Source organism: Procambarus clarkii, unplaced genomic scaffold (assembly GCF_040958095.1).
Source record: "Procambarus clarkii isolate CNS0578487 unplaced genomic scaffold, FALCON_Pclarkii_2.0 HiC_scaffold_329, whole genome shotgun sequence".
Taxonomy (NCBI): Eukaryota; Metazoa; Arthropoda; class Malacostraca; order Decapoda; family Cambaridae; genus Procambarus; species Procambarus clarkii.
In genome coordinates this window covers 96,572-112,674 of record NW_027189362.1, presented here as the reverse complement: position 1 = coordinate 112,674, position 16,103 = coordinate 96,572, and the positions used below count along the sequence as shown (strand labels likewise).

At 41.0% G+C, this 16,103-nt stretch overlaps 1 long non-coding RNA gene across 1 annotated transcript in view; it reads left to right on the top strand.

Moving 5' to 3' along the window:
* LOC138361372 (uncharacterized) overlaps positions 1 to 16,103 on the top strand; it is a 142,951-nt gene that overhangs the window by 57,598 nt on the left and 69,250 nt on the right. Inside the window, exons 3-4 of the long non-coding RNA XR_011226934.1 lie at positions 9,556 to 9,628; positions 13,517 to 13,559. This is a non-coding gene — a long non-coding RNA (uncharacterized lncRNA). The remainder of the gene's footprint in view (positions 1 to 9,555; positions 9,629 to 13,516; positions 13,560 to 16,103) is intronic.

The following is a 16,103-nucleotide window of genomic DNA, read 5'->3' as shown; positions in this document are numbered from 1 at the left end:
CCAAAATATGGCTCAGGCGTCGAAATTGGGATATTTGGGATATTTTGAAAACTGCAGGGGAGTTTGTGCTAAATGTGACCCACTGCTGGTATCAGTACTTGGCATATGTTGGGTATAAAAAGTCGTAATTTCTAACTGCGAATACGTGCAGAGAGCCAGAATTTGGCTCCAAAATATGGCTCAGGCCTCGAAAGTGGGATGTTTGGGATATTTTGAAAACTGCAGGGGAGTTTGTGCAAAATGTGACTCACTGCTGCTTTCAGTACTTGGCATATGTTGGGTATAAAAAGTCGTAAATTCAAACTGCGAATACGTGCAGAGCGTCAGAATTTGGCTCCAAAATATGGCTCAGGCGACGAAATTGGGATATTTGGGATATTTCGAAAACTGCAGGGGAGTTTGTTCAAAATGTGACTCAAGGCCACTTTCAGGACTTGGCATATGTTGGGTATAAAAATCGTAATTTCAAACTGCGAATACGTGCAGAGAGCCAGAATTTGATCCAAAATATGGCTCAGGCCTCGATATTGGGATATTTGGGAGATTTCGAACACTGCAGGGGAGTTTGTGCAATATGTGACTCACTGCCGCTTTCAGTACCTGGCATATGTTGGGCATAAAAAAGTTGTAATTTCAAACTGCGAATACGTGCAGAGAGCCAGAATTTGGCTCCAAAATATTGCTCAGGCCTCGAAATTGGTATATTTGGGATATTTCGTAAACTGCAGGGGAGTTTGTGCGAAATGTGACTCTTTGCCACTCTCAGTACTTGGCATATGTTGGGTAAAAAATGTCGTAATTTCAAACTGCGAATACGTGCATAGAGCCAGATTTTGGCTCCAAAATATGGCTAAGGCCTCGAAATTGGGATGTTTGGGATATTTTGAAATCTGCAGGGGGGGTTTGGGACAAATGTTACCAAACGCCGCTTTCAGTACTTGGCATATATTGGGTATAAAAAATTCGTAATTTCGAACTGCGAATACGTGCAGAGAGCCAGAATTTGGCTCCAAAATATGGCTCAGGCCTCGAAATTGGGATGTTTGGGATATTTCGAAAACTGCAGGAGAGTTTGTGCAAAATGTGACTCACTGATGCTTTCAGTACTTGGCATATGTTGGGTATAAAAATCGTAATATCAAAATGCGAATAAGTGCATAGAGCCAGAATTTGGCTCCAAAATATTGCTCAGTCCTCGAAAATGGGATGTTTGGGATATTTTGAAAACTGCAGGAGGGTTTGGGACAAATGCGACCAAACGCCGCTTTAAGAATTTGGCATATGTTTGGTATAAAAATTCGTAATTTCAAACTGCGAATACGTGCAGAGAGCTTGAATTTGGCTCCAAAATAATGCTTAGGCCTCGAAAGTGGGATGTTTAGGATATTTTGAAAACTGCAGGGGAGTTTGTGCAAAATGTGACTCACTGCTGCTTTCAGTACTTGGCATATGTTGGGTATAAAAAGTCGTAATTTCAAACTGCGAATACGTGACGAGAGCCAAAATTTGGCTCCAAAATATGGCTCAGGCGTCGAAATTGGGATATTTGGGATATTTTGAAAACTGCAGGGGAGTTTGTGCTAAATGTGACTCACTGCTGCTATCAGTACTTGGCATATGTTGGGTATAAAAAGTCGTAATTTCAAACTGCGAATACGTGCAAAGAGCCAGAATTTGGCTCCAAAATATGGCTCAGGCCTCGAAAGTGGGATGTTTGGGATATTTTGAAAACTGCAGGGGAGTTTGTGCAAAATGTGACTCACTGCTGCTTTCAGTACTTGGCATATGTTGGGTATAAAAAGTCGTAATTTCAAACTGCGAATACGTGCAGAGAGCCAGAATTTGGCTCCAAAATATGGCTCAGGCGTCGAAATTGGGATATTTGGGATATTTCGAAAACTGCAGGGGAGTTTGTTCGAAATGTGACTCAAGGCCACTTTCAGGACTTGGCATATGTTGGGTATAAAAATCGTAATTTCAAACTGCGAATACGTGCATAGAGCCGGAATTTGGCTCCAAAATATGACTCAGCCCTCGAAATTGGGATGTTTGGGATATTTTGAAAACTGCAGGAGGTATTGAGACAAATGTGACCAAATGCCGCTTTCAGTACTTGGCATATGTTGGGTATAAAAAAGTCGTAATTTCAAACTGCGAATACGTGCAGAGAGCCAGAATTTGATCCAAAATATGGCTCAGGCCTCGAAATTGGGATATTTGGGAGATTTCGAACACTGCAGGGGAGTTTGTTCAATATGTGACTCACTGCCGCTTTCAGTACCTGGCATATGTTGGGTATAAAAAAGTGGTAATTTCAAACTGCGAATACGTGCAGAGAGCCAGAATTTGGCTCCAAAATATGGATCAGGCCTCAAAATTGGGATATTTGGGATATTTCGAAAACTGCAGGGGAGTTTGTGCGAAATGTGACTCACTGTCGCTTTCAGGACTTGGCATATGTTATGTATAAAATGTCGAAACTTCAAACAACGAATACGTGCATAGAGCCAGAATTTGGATAAAAAATATTACTCATGCCTCGAGATTGGGATGTTTGGGATATTTTGAAAACTGCAAAGGGGGTTTGGGACAAATGTGACCAAACGCCGCTCCTAGTACTTGGCATATGTTGGGCATAAAAAAGTCGTAATTTCAAACTGCAAATACGTGCAGAGAGCCAGAATTTGGCTCCAAAATATTGCTGAGGCCTCGAAATTGGGATATTTGGGATATTTCGTAAACTGCAGGGGAGTTTGTGCGAGATGTGACTCACTGCATGCCACTCTCAGTACTTGGCATATGTTGGGTAAAAAATGTCGTAATTTCAAACTGCGAATTCGTGCATAGAGCCAGATTTTGGCTCCAAAATATGGCTAAGGCCTCGAAATTGGGATGTTTGGGATATTTTGAAATCTGCAGGGGGGGTTTGGGACAAATGTTACCAAACGCTGCTTTCAGTACTTGGCATATATTGGGTATAAAAAATTCGTAATTTCAAACTGCGAATACGTGCAGAGAGCCAGAGTTTGACTGCAAAATATGGCTCAGGCCTCGAAATTGGATTGTTTGGGATATTTTGAAAACTGCAGGAGGGTTTGGGACAAATACGACCAAACGCCGCTTTAAGAACTTGGCATATGTTTGGTATAAAAATTCGTAATTTCAAACTGCGTATACGTGCAGAGAGCTTGAATTTGGTTCCAAAATATGGCTCAGGCCTCGAAAGTGGGATGTTTGGGATATTTTGAAAACTGCAGGGGAGTTTGTGCAAAATGTGACTCACTGCTGCTTTCAGTACTTGGCATATGTTGGGTATAAAAAGTCGTAATTTCAAACTGCGAATACGTGCAGAGAGCCAGAATTTGGCTCCAAAATATGGCTCAGGCGTCGAAATTGGGGTATTTGGGATATTTTGAAAACTGCAGGTTAGTTTGTGCTAAATGTGACTCACTGCTGCTATCAGTACTAGGCATATGTTGGGTATAAAAAGTCGTAATTTTAAACTGCGAATACGTGCAGAGAGCCAGAATTTGGCTCCAAAATATGGCTCAGGCGTCGAAATTGGGATATTTGGGATATTTCGAAAACTGCAGGGGAGTTTGTTCGAAATGTGACTCAAGGCCACTTTCAGGACTTGGCATATGTTGGGTATAAAAATCGTAATTTGAAACTGCGAATACACGCATAGAGCCGGAATTTGGCTCCAAAATATGACTCAGTCCTCGAAATTGGGATGTTTGGGATATTTTGAAAACTGCAGGAGGGATTGAGACAAATGTGACCAAATGCCGCTTTCAGTACTTGGCATATGTTGGGTTTAAAAAAGTTGTAATTTCAAACTGCGAATACGTGCAGAGAGCCAGAATTTGGCTCCAAAATATTGCTCAGGCCTCGAAATTGGTATATTTGGGATATTTCGTAAACTGCAGGGGAGTTTGTGCGAAATGTGACTCTTTGCCACTCTCAGTACTTGGCATATGTTGGGTAAAAAATGTCGTAATTTCAAACTGCGAATACGTGCATAGAGCCAGATTTTGGCTCCAAAATATGGCTAAGGCCTCGAAATTGGGATGTTTGGGATATTTTGAAATCTGCAGGGGGGGTTTGGGACAAATGTTACCAAACGCCGCTTTCAGTACTTGGCATATATTGGGTATAAAAAATTCGTAATTTCGAACTGCGAATACGTGCAGAGAGCCAGAATTTGGCTCCAAAATATTGCTCAGTCCTCAAAAATGGGATGTTTTGGATATTTTGAAAACTGCAGGAGGGTTTGAGACAAATACGACCAAACGCCACTTTAAGAATTTGGCATATGTTTGGTATAAAAATTCGTAATTTCAAACTGCGAATACGTGCAGAGAGCTTGAATTTGGCTCCAAAATAATGCTCAGGCCTCGAAAGTGGGATGTTTGGGATATTTTGAAAACTGCAGGGGATTTTGTGCAAAATGTGACTCACTGCTGCTTTCAGTACTTGGCATATGTTGGGTATAAAAAGTCGTAATTTCAAACTGCGAATACGTGACGAGAGCCAAAATTTGGCTCCAAAATATGGCTCAGGCGTCGAAATTGGGATATTTGGGATATTTTGAAAACTGCAGGGGAGTTTGTGCTAAATGTGACTCACTGCTGCTATCAGTACTTAGCATATGTTGGGTATAAAAAGTCGTAATTTCAAACTGCGAATACGTGCAAAGAGCCAGAATTTGGCTCCAAAATATGGCTCAGGCCTCGAAAGTGGGATGTTTGGGATATTTTGAAAACTGCAGGGGAGTTTGTGCAAAATGTGACTCACTGCTGCTTTCAGTACTTGGCATATGTTGGGTATAAAAAGTCGTAATTTCAAACTGCGAATACGTGCAGAGAGCCAGAATTTGATCCAAAATATGGCTCAGGCCTCGAAATTGGGATATTTGGGAGATTTCGAACACTGCAGGGAATTGGTGCAATATGTGACTCACTGCCGCTTTCAGTACTTGGCATATGTTGGGTATAAAAAGTCGTAATTTCAAACTGCGAATACGTGCAGAGAGCCAGAATTTGGCTCCAAAATATGGATCAGGCCTCAAAATTGGGATATTTGGGATATTTCGAAAACTGCAGGGGAGTTTGTGCGAAATGTGACTCACTGCCGCTTTCAGGACTTGGCATAAGTTTTGTATAAAATGTCGAAATTTCAAACAACGAATACGTGCATAGAGCCAGAATTTGGATCCAAAATATTGCTCATGCCTCGAGATTGGAATGTTTGGGATATTTTGAAAACTGCAGTGGGGGTTTAGGACAAATGTGACCAAACGCCGCTCTCCGTACTTGGCATATGTTAGGCATAAAAAAGTCGTAATTTCAAACTGCAAATACGTACAGAGAGCCAGAATTTGGCTCCAAAATATTGCTCAGGCCTCGAAATTGGGATATTTGGGATATTTCGTAAACTGCAGGGGAGTTTGTGCGAAATGTGACTCACTGCATGCCACTCTCAGTACTTGGCATATGTTGGGTAAAAAATGTCGTAATTTCAAACTGCGAATACGTGCATAGAGCCAGATTTTGGCTCCAAAATATGGCTAAGGCCTCGAAATTGGGATGTTTGGGATATTTTGAAATCTGCAGGGGGGTTTGGGACAAATGTTACCAAACGCCGCTTTCAGTACTTGGCATATATTGAATATAAAAAAATTGTAATTTCAAACTGCGAATACGTGCAGAGAGCCAGAGTTTGACTGCAAAATATGGCTCAGGCCTCGAAATTGGGATGTTTGGGATATTTCGAAAACTGCAGGGGAGTTGGTGCAAAATGTGACTCACTGATGCTTTCAGTACTTGGCATATGTTGGGTATAAAAATCGTAATATCAAAATGCGAATACGTGCATAGAGCCAGAATTTGGCTCCAAAATATTGATCAGTCCTCGAAATTGGGATGTTTGGGATATTTTGAAAACTGCAGGAGGGTTTGGGACAAATATGACCAAACGCCGCTTTAAGAACATGGCATATGTTTGGTATAAAAAGTCGTAATTTCAAACTGCGAATACGTGCAGAGAGCTTGAATTTGGCTCCAAAATATGGCTCAGGCCTCGAAAGTGGGATGTTTAGGATATTTTGAAAACTGCAGGGGAGTTTGTGCAAAATGTGACTCACTGCTGCTTTCAGTACTTGGCATATGTTGGGTATAAAAAGTCGTAATTTCAAACTGCGAATACGTGCAGAGAGCCAGAATTTGGCTCTAAAATATGGCTCAGGCGTCGAAATTGGGATATTTGGGATGTTTTGAAAACTGCAGGGGAGTTTGTGCTAAATGTGACTCACTGCTGCTATCAGTACTTGGAATATGTTGGGTATAAAAAGTCGTAATTTCAAACTGCGAATACGTGCAGAGAGCAAGAATTTGACTCCAAAATATGGCTCAGTCCTCGAAAATGGGATGTTTGGGATATTTTGAAAACTGCAGGAGGGTTTGGGACAAATACGACCAAACGCTGCTTTAAGAACTTGGCATATGTTTGGTATAAAAATTCGTAATTTCAAACTGTGAATACGTGCAGAGAGCTTGAATTTGGCTCCAAAATATGGCTCAGGCCTCGAAAGTGGGATGTTTGGGATATTTTGAAAACTGCAGGGAAGTTTGTGCAAAATGTGACTCACTGCTGCTTTCAGTACTTTGCATATGTTGGGTATAAAAAGTCGTAATTTCCAACTGCGAATACGTGCAGAGAGCCAGAATTTGGCTCCAAAATATGGCACAGGCGTCGAAATTGGGATATTTGGGATATTTTGAAAACTGCAGGGGAGTTTGTGCTAAATGTGACTCACTGCTGCTATCAGTACTTGGCATATGTTGGGTATAAAAAGTCGTAATTTCAAACTGCGAATACGTGCAGAGAGCCAGAATTTGCCTCCAAAATATGGCTCAGGCCACGAAATTAGGATGTTTGGGATATTTTGAAAACTGCAGGGAGGTTTGGGACAAATATGACCAAACGCCGCTTTCAGTACTTGGCATATGTTGGGTATAAAAAGTCGTAATTCCAAACTGCGAATACGTGCAGAGAGCCAGAATTTGACTCCAAAATATGGCTCAGGCCTCAAAAGTGGGATGTTTGGGATATTTTGAAAACTGCAGGGGAGTTTGTGCAAAATGTGACTCACTGCTGCTTTCAGTACTTGGCATATGTTGGGTATAAAAAGTCATAATTTCAAACTGCGAATACGTGCAGAGAGCCAGAATTTGGCTCCAAAATATGGCTCAGGCGTCGAAATTCGGATATTTGGGATATTTCGAAAACTGAAGGGGTGTTTGTTCAAAATGTGACTCAAGGCCACTTTCAGGACTTGGCATATGTTGGGTATAAAAATCGTAATTTCAAACTGCTAATACGTGCATAGAGCCAGAATTTGGCTCCAAAATATGACTCAGGCCTCGAAATTGGGATGTTTGGGATATTTTGAAAACTTTAGGAGGGATTGAGACAAATGTGACCAAATGCCGCTTTCAGTACTTGGCATATGTTGGGTATAAAAAAGTCGTAATTTCAAACTGCGAATACGTGCAGAAAGCCAGAATTTGTTCCAAAATATGGCTCAGGCCTCGAAATTGGGATATTTGTGAGATTTCGAACACTGCACGGGAGTTTGTGCAATATGTGACTCACTGCCGCTTTCAGTACCTGGCATATGTTGGGTATAAAAAAGTGGTAATTTCAAACTGCGAATACGTGCAGAAAGCTAGAATTTTTCTCAAAAATATGGATCAGGCCTCAAAATTGGGATATTTGGGATATTTCGAAAACTGCAGGGGAGTTTGTACGAAATGTGACTCACTGCCGCTTTCAGGACTTGGCATATGTTATGTATAAAATGTCGAAATTTCAAACCGCGAATACGTGCATAGAGCCAGAATTTGGATCCAAAATATTGCTCATGCCTCGAGATTGGGATGTTTGGGATATTTTGAAAACTGCAGTGGGGGTTTGGGACAAATGTGACCAAAACCGCTCTCAGTACTTGGCATATGTTGGGCATAAAAAAGTCGTAATTTCAAACTGCGAATACGTGCAGAGAGCCAGAATTTGGCTCCAAAATATTGCTCAGTCCTCGAAATTGGGATATTTGGGATATTTCGTAAACTGCAGGGGAGTTTGTGCGAAATGTGACTCACTGCCACTCTCAGTACTTGGCATATGTTGGGTAAAAAATGTCGTAATTTCAAACTGCGAATACGTGCATAGAGCCAGATTTTGGCTCCAAAATATGGCTAAGGCCTCGAAATTGGGATGTTTGGGATATTTTGAAATCTGCAGGGGGGGGTTTGGGACAAATGTTACCAAACGCCGCTTTCAGTACTTGGCATATATTGGGTATAAAAAATTCGTAATTTCAAACTGCGAATACGTGCAGAGAGCCAGAGTTTGGCTGCAAAATATGGCTCAGGCCTCGAAATTGGGATGTTTGGGATATTTCGAAAACTGCAGGGGAGTTTGTGCAAAATGTGACTCACTGATGCTTTCAGTACTTGGCATATGTTGGGTATAAAAATCGTAATATCAGAATGCGAATACGTGCAAAGAGCCAGAATTTGGCTCCAAAATATTGCTCAGTCCTCGAAATTGGGATGTTTGGGATATTTTGAAAACTGCAGGAGGGTTTGGGACATATACGACCAAACGCCGCTTTAAGAACTTGGCATATGTTTGGTATAAAAAGTCGTAATTTCAAACTGCGAATACGTGCAGGGAGCCTGAATTTGGCTACAAAATATGGTTCAGGCCTCGAAATTGGGATGTTTGGGATATTTTGAAAACTGCAGGGGAGTTTGTGCAAAATGTGACTCACTGCTGCTTTCAGTACTTGGCATATGTTGGGTATAAAAAGTCGTAATTTCAAACTGCGAATACGTGCAGAGAGCCAGAATTTGGCTCCAAAATATTGCTCAGTCCTCAAAAATGGGATGTTTTGGATATTTTGAAAACTGCAGGGAGGTTTGGGACAAATATGACCGAACGCCGCTTTCAGTACTTGGCATATGTTGGGTATAATAAAGTGATGTGGAAAGCATTGGGGATTTTTTTTATATTGCAGAATAGTGACTGGGGCTTGTGCGTGATGCTTTCCTACTAATCCAAACCCACTCAGATGCACCTGCTATATTTAGATCAACAACACTGCTGATCTATGATTCATCCAGTGTCTAATGTCACTTAGTGGAGAGATTTAGCAAGAGGTCAGCAGCAGATCAACTTTTTCTAAACACCATGTTGGCGATCACGGCAAACAATGAGGGTGAAAAAAAATTAATTTGCTGAGAGATTGCAATTCAGTAGAACTCCATTCACACTGACTGATGCCAAAATCTAGTACATCCATATCAGCCTGGATAGCTCCAGGGAGCCTCTGGCTCTCGCCAAGTAAATGATGTTTCATTACATTCATTTTTTGTTTTACCCTGTCTGTAAGACATTGTTTTCTACAGAAAAAAATAATAACTATTTGGTATTTTTGAATATCATTCTCATAAATTTCTGCTCTGTTTAATTGAAGCCTTTTTATTTCAGCCATCCAACTATTATGAAGCCAAATGAGCTACGTAACAGCAATCCACGATTAGCAGAACTCACTGCCAAACAGGTAAATGGGAGGGATGAGGTTTGATGCAAATGACAGATAAGGACAAACTTTAAAAGGATTCAGTATAAGTAGACAAATAAACAAACAATTTAACAGGAGCATCTCTAAGCAGTAGCGTATATACTAAGCCTACAAACATCGGATTATGCCTAAACAGTAGGAGTGAGTGCTACCAAAGACACAAAGCCAGTGTTCTAAACACTTATATTCGTCGAGCCCTTACCCACTGTTCAGAATGGAGCAACGTGAGTAGGAAGTTTGAAAGTTAACTGAAGTGTTGGTGAACAATGGATATAGCAACAAAGAAATAAACGCGACATAAGATGACACCTGGACCAGGTACAATCCTGAGCCTAGAACAGAAACCACAACACCTCCAATAATATTATATTACAAATCGGATTTGGAAGGAAGGATTGGGCTACAGCAAGGATTGGGCTACAGGAAGGATTGGTCTACAGGAAGGATTGGGCTACAAGAAGGATTGGGCTACAGGAAAGATTGGGCTACAGGAAGGATTGAGCTATATCTCCAAATGTATATTTGCCAGATAATTTGGCACTAAAAACAAAACGCATATATTATTGTTTAGACTAAATCCGCTACTCATTACTTTCCTGAAGTTGTCGTATATACACTACAAAATCTGCGTGTAAATCACGACAATTAACACGTGATGAAAATGTGACAGTGTCAGACCACGAAGGAAGAATTGAAACAGGAATTTCCTTAAGTATTTTCGTAATTAATAATACATCTTCAGAAGGGTGTTTCAAGTCTTCCTTCGAGGTCTGACACTGTCACTACAGAACATGAATGTATTTACACGTTGCAACAATGAATAATGAGAACAATCATTATATGGATGGGGTAATAATAGGGGAGCATTAGCGCCTCTGGTGGTCACATGCTTAACTGTATTAGAGGTTGACAGTTTAGATATTATGGTGAAGTAAGGGTGAGTGGCGCGTCTGGGAATCCCACTTCTTAATGTGTGGCTCATTTGTCGACCAGCCCCCGCCTGGCAAGGGTCACGTTAATTACCAGTGAGCAAAAAATAAATGTGTTACAGATATCATTATTCAATCATAATATGGAAAGGATTGTTCGGGGTGTGTACTTCATGTTGTTATTCGTTTTTATTTCGTATATTATATGTATTTAGACAAAATATAGAGGTGACTGTCAGGTGGCAGCCATAGGTGTACCCGCTAGTTAAGTCATTAGTGCGCTTGTGGTGGCCTTAATAGCCATGCCAGTAGTTAGCCAGCAATCTTAAGGTTATCTTGAGATGATTTCGGGGCTTAGCGTCCCCCACGGCCCTGTCCTCGACCAGGCCTTCTTTTTCTTACACATCCCCCAGGAAGCAACCCATAGCAGCTGTCTAACTCCCAGGTACTTATTTACTGATAGGTAAACAGGGTCATCAGGGTGAAAGAAAGTGCCCATTTGTTTCAGCCTCCAACGGGGGATCGAACCCGGAACCTCAGGATTATGAATCCGAAGCACTGTCCACTCGGCTGCCATGCCCGTTAAAACAACCCAAAGAGAAATCTTCGACATATTTTGATGAAAATCTGAATGAAACGAAAAATGTTGGCCACAGATTGTGTGAAGATGGTGGAGGGGGGGGGGGGGGGGATTGAGGGGGTGCAGGTTAATATGATGAGCATGATTCAGAATGATGGAAGGAGAAGGGCTCCTATGATGAATTGACCTAAGGGCCACCACCTACAGTGGCCTCGACGGGGACAAGACGGCGGCGCCTTGTCAAAGTTTAGCCTTCCTACCCCCCCCTTATTTTATTGAGGATTTGTCTTGTGTATATTGGGAACAAGAGGAATGACTCGGCATTTCAGACTTGAGTGGTTAAGCGGGTTCATTGGTTAATAATCCTTTGAGGGAAACAACACCCCTATTGTCTGTGTTACATTGTGGCTCATTGAGCTTGAAGCTGTTGTCCAGCCTGTCTGTGTCAAATATGACATTTTAGAGAAGTGGTCTGTATTAATGACCTCCAACTTGGTCAGTATTACAAAGGCCTCGGCTGTTATTTATTTATTTATATAACTACAAGTTATATTGGGTTACTGATCAACCCGTCCTCTTAAAACTAACGTCACTTTTGGCTGGTATGCGCGGCGCTATGGCCAAATTTGGACGTAATTTGAAATGAAATCGACTCACAAAAGTGACGCACTGTTCCGTTTTCTGTTTGAGTTGTCCGGCTTACTCGGCAAACTTAGAAGAGGATTCTTTCCATTAACATTTTTCATAACGTTTTGAAACTTTATGAGAATTTCCTGCCCACCTAACCTATCAGAGGACCCATAACTTATTGTTGTTGACAAAAAAAATCCCAAATTTATTTTCATTTTTTTTCATTTTCAAATTATGTCCATATTCGGCCATACGGGTAAACGGCCAAAGCGACGCTATTTTTAAGAGGACAGGTGACAAGGAGTACATAGCCCTATGTGTTAACATTCTTGTAAAGCAACTAGTACGCATAGGACTTCGGGCAGGTCCTTAATTTAACAGATAATATTAAGTAGGTAATTTCTAGGAAAATTTATAGGCTAATCTATCTAAATCTATAACAATTTAAACTTTTATAGTGTTAGTCCTTCAAAGATTCGAGGTAGTGACAGTTGAACAAGTTCTGGCATGATTGTTGTTGCTGTCTTGAACTTTATCCAAAGCGGAAAATCATTGATGTGTTTTTAAAGTGAGGTTTCCATATTAGGACACAGTAGGCCAGATGGGGCCACAAGAGACTCTTACAGTTCAATATTCAATGTTGTTCGTTTAACTATTCTTAAGGATTGTTTTCATATTAACTGTGAGTCCCAGATGTTTAATGGCTGGTACATCATAACTCCTAGGTAATATTTACTTAAATTTACCAGAGGGCCACCATTTCTCCATGGTGCCATCTACGGCAACAGGAAGCCGGCGGTTTGTCAAAAGTTCCCCTACGGTTCCTGAGGAGTTTGTCAATCTGTATTTTGAGCGCGCAAACTGCTGCATTATGACATTAGAGGTAGTTTCATAATATGTACACGGTGTCTTGTAGCTAAGCTAAAGGTGGCATATAATGTTCAGCAACAAGTCGCCCTAGATTGTTTAGTGTTAACGACTAGGGCGATGGAGTGGTTATAGCAGGATAGCAATTGTGCAGATAAATGGGGAAGATAATTGCAGATGAGGAGTCACAATAACGGGGGCTGAAATATGTTGACCAAACCACACACTAGAAAGTGAAGGGACGACTAGATAATTGTTTATCAAATAGATGGAAGATGTTAATTGTTTGCATCTTGTTTACTCTGCGATGTAAAATGAATTCACCTGTAAATGGTCATTTTTGACAATGTAATCACTAGGCTTCTAACGTTAGTTTAGTGCTCAGAGACCATATACTGTACTTAAGAGGTTTTAAACACGTTATTTATATAATTTAGGCCAATAGACAGCTATATAAATTAATAATACACAGTACTTTTATCTAAGGTTAGCTAAAGGTTTGTTTTAGTGGGAGACCCTAATAAGGTAATGTGTTTCTATGTAACTTTAAAAGAACATTGATGCTTAACCATAGCCTCATGAGTCGGAGACAAAAATGTATTCCGTTAGGCTATTGCAGTCTTATCAGTCTTGCCTACTCGCTATTGTTGATACAATCTGTAATTAATCTCTATTGCAATTTCACCTTTCCAGTGATTGGTTCCAGTGTTCTTGAAATTCATAATTGTATTTTCTTACTCGATTGTATTTGAAATAAACTGTTTATACTTACCCTGGTGCTACATAGTCTAACTGGTTTGGTGCATTCTTTTGATAATTACTTATACTTGCCCTTAATATATGTAAAAAATATTTTTTCAGGAGTGTGGCACGTGTGGACAAGTATTGGATCAGAGGAGTCAAGGTAAAGTTAACAACTAGTTCTGGGGAGGAGCGGGTGGAAGTAGATGGACGTAGAAAACTTCACATTCTTGTTACACTAACACTGGTTTGTGCCTCGGAGAGGCTGCAGGATCCAGTAATTTCAGTAGAAATTCGGTTTCAACTCCTTTTGACCATGTCGTAGCTCAGTCGATTACGGCAGCGTCTGGGATGCTCTCGGATGCAGGTTTGAATCCTCGTCCCGGCCCTTGTGGATTTGTACACTCTTGTTAGCAGGCTGAGAGCTTTTCTTTCCCATAGATTTATTTATAGAAGAGTTTGCAATAAGTCGGCTGGGTTTATTAACGTATTGTTTTTAGGTCCCATTTAGATTATGCTGTTCAGTTTTGGTCGCCATGCTAAAGAAAGGACATAATTCACTAGAACACGTCAGTTAGGATGACAAAAATAATCCCGCAAATTAGAAAGCTTCCGTATGAAGAGATGTTGGAAAAACCTTAACGTGACATGATTGAAGTGTACAAGTAGATGAATGGGCATAACAAGGAAGCTATTGATAAGGCTTTAAATGAAGATAAGTTCAGATTTAGGAAATACATGGGTAAATACTGGTTTGGTAACTGGGTTGTGGATTTGTGGAACAAATTACTGGATCATGTGCAGACGAAGAGTCACAATAACGTGGCTGAAGTATGTTGACCAGACCACACACTAGAAGGTGAAGGGACAACGACGTTTCGGTCCGTCCTGGACCATTCTCAAATCGATTGTGGATCATACTACTGGATCACTGGATCCATATTACTGGATCATAATAGGCATAGGAATCTTTGATTGGTTGAAGCTTAGGTTAGACGAATATGAATGAGTGTAGGTGGATATAAATAGGAAGTGCCACGTGCAGGACAATAGGCCATCTGCAGTTTCTTGACTTACGTTCTACTAGTTTACACTCAGAACGCGACTCTCCAATCAGCTTACATCTGTATCCTCAATTACTGCTGGTGATCAAGGGCAAACATTTAACCTTGAATGTTTAACCTTGAATTGAGAGATAGGAGAATAATCTTAAGATTAGACTTGGACTGGCTGGCATATGCATTATATATCATTAATGCATATGCCAGGGGGGGGAGATCTCCCCAAAGGCATAAACTGCTAGGTCAGGCCATCCACAAACCCATATCCAATGACTCCAAGGTCATGGGAAGCTTGACCTTCCCATGAAGTTGGAGGATTGTTGGTGGGTTTGTGGATTTGGAATGAGGGAAGAGGCGGGCTGGATGAGGCAGTTTATGTCTTGGGAAGTATTTGTAATCATTTTATTTAGAGATGAGTGTGAGCAGAAATGACACGCTATAGTAGTCATTTATAGTGAAGATGATAATGTATTTTCCAAATGAGAAAAAATTATGCGTGGCGAAAACTTAAGTTGAGATAAAGGTATGTTGTCAACAGCTCTACAATAAAAGATTTCGTTGTGGAAGAGATTCAAAGCCGAAAGGCGCGCAGTTTGAACGCTCCTAGCTGGACTTTCTTTCCACACCTCGCCTGGAGCTCATCTTTGAATTCAGCTGGCTTTTTTGGGCCAGTGTGTGCTCACTGCAGCTATCCAGGGACTCACAGCATCGGGGGAGGCTGGAGCCTCCCTAATGGACGCCATATTTTAGAGCCAAATTCACTGCAGCTATCCAGGGGCTCACAGCATCGGGGGAGGCCGGAGCCTCCCTAATGGACGCCATATTTTAGAGCCAAATTCTGGCTCTATGCACGTATTCGCAGTTTAATATTACGACTTTTTATACCCAAAATATGCCAAGTGCTGAAAGCGGCGTTTGGTCACATTTGTCCCAATCCCCCCTGCAGTTTTAAAAATATCCCAAACATCCCAATATCGAGGCCTGAGCCATATTTTGGAGCCAAATTCTGGCTTTCTGCACGTATTCGCAGTTTGATATTACAACTTAATATACCCAACATATGCAAAGTACTGAAAGCGGCAATGAGTCACATTTTGCACAAACTCCCCTGCAGTTTTCAAAATATCCCAAACACCCCAATTTCGAGGCCGGAGCCATATTTTGAAGCCAAATTGAGGCTCTCTGCACGTATTCGCAGTTTGATATTAAGATTTTTTATACCCAACATATGCCAAGTACTGAAAGCGGCGTTTGGTCACATTTGTCCCAAACCTTCCTGCAGTTTTCAAAATATCCCAAACATCCCAATATCGAAGCCTGAGCCATATTTTGGAGCCAAATTCTGGCTCTCTACACGTATTCGCAGTTTGATATTACGAATTTTTAAACCCAACATATGCTAAGTCCTGAAAGCGGCAATGAGTCACATTTTGCACAAACTCCCCTGCAGTTTTCAAAATATCCCAAACATCCCAATTTCGAGGCTTGAGCCTTATTTTGGAGCCAAATTCTGGATCTCTGCACGTATTCGCAGTTTGAAATTACGACTTTTTATACCCAACATGTGCTAAGTACTGAAAGCGGCGTTTGGTCACATTTGTCCCAATCCCCCCTGCAGTTTTCAAAATATCCCAAATTTCCCAATT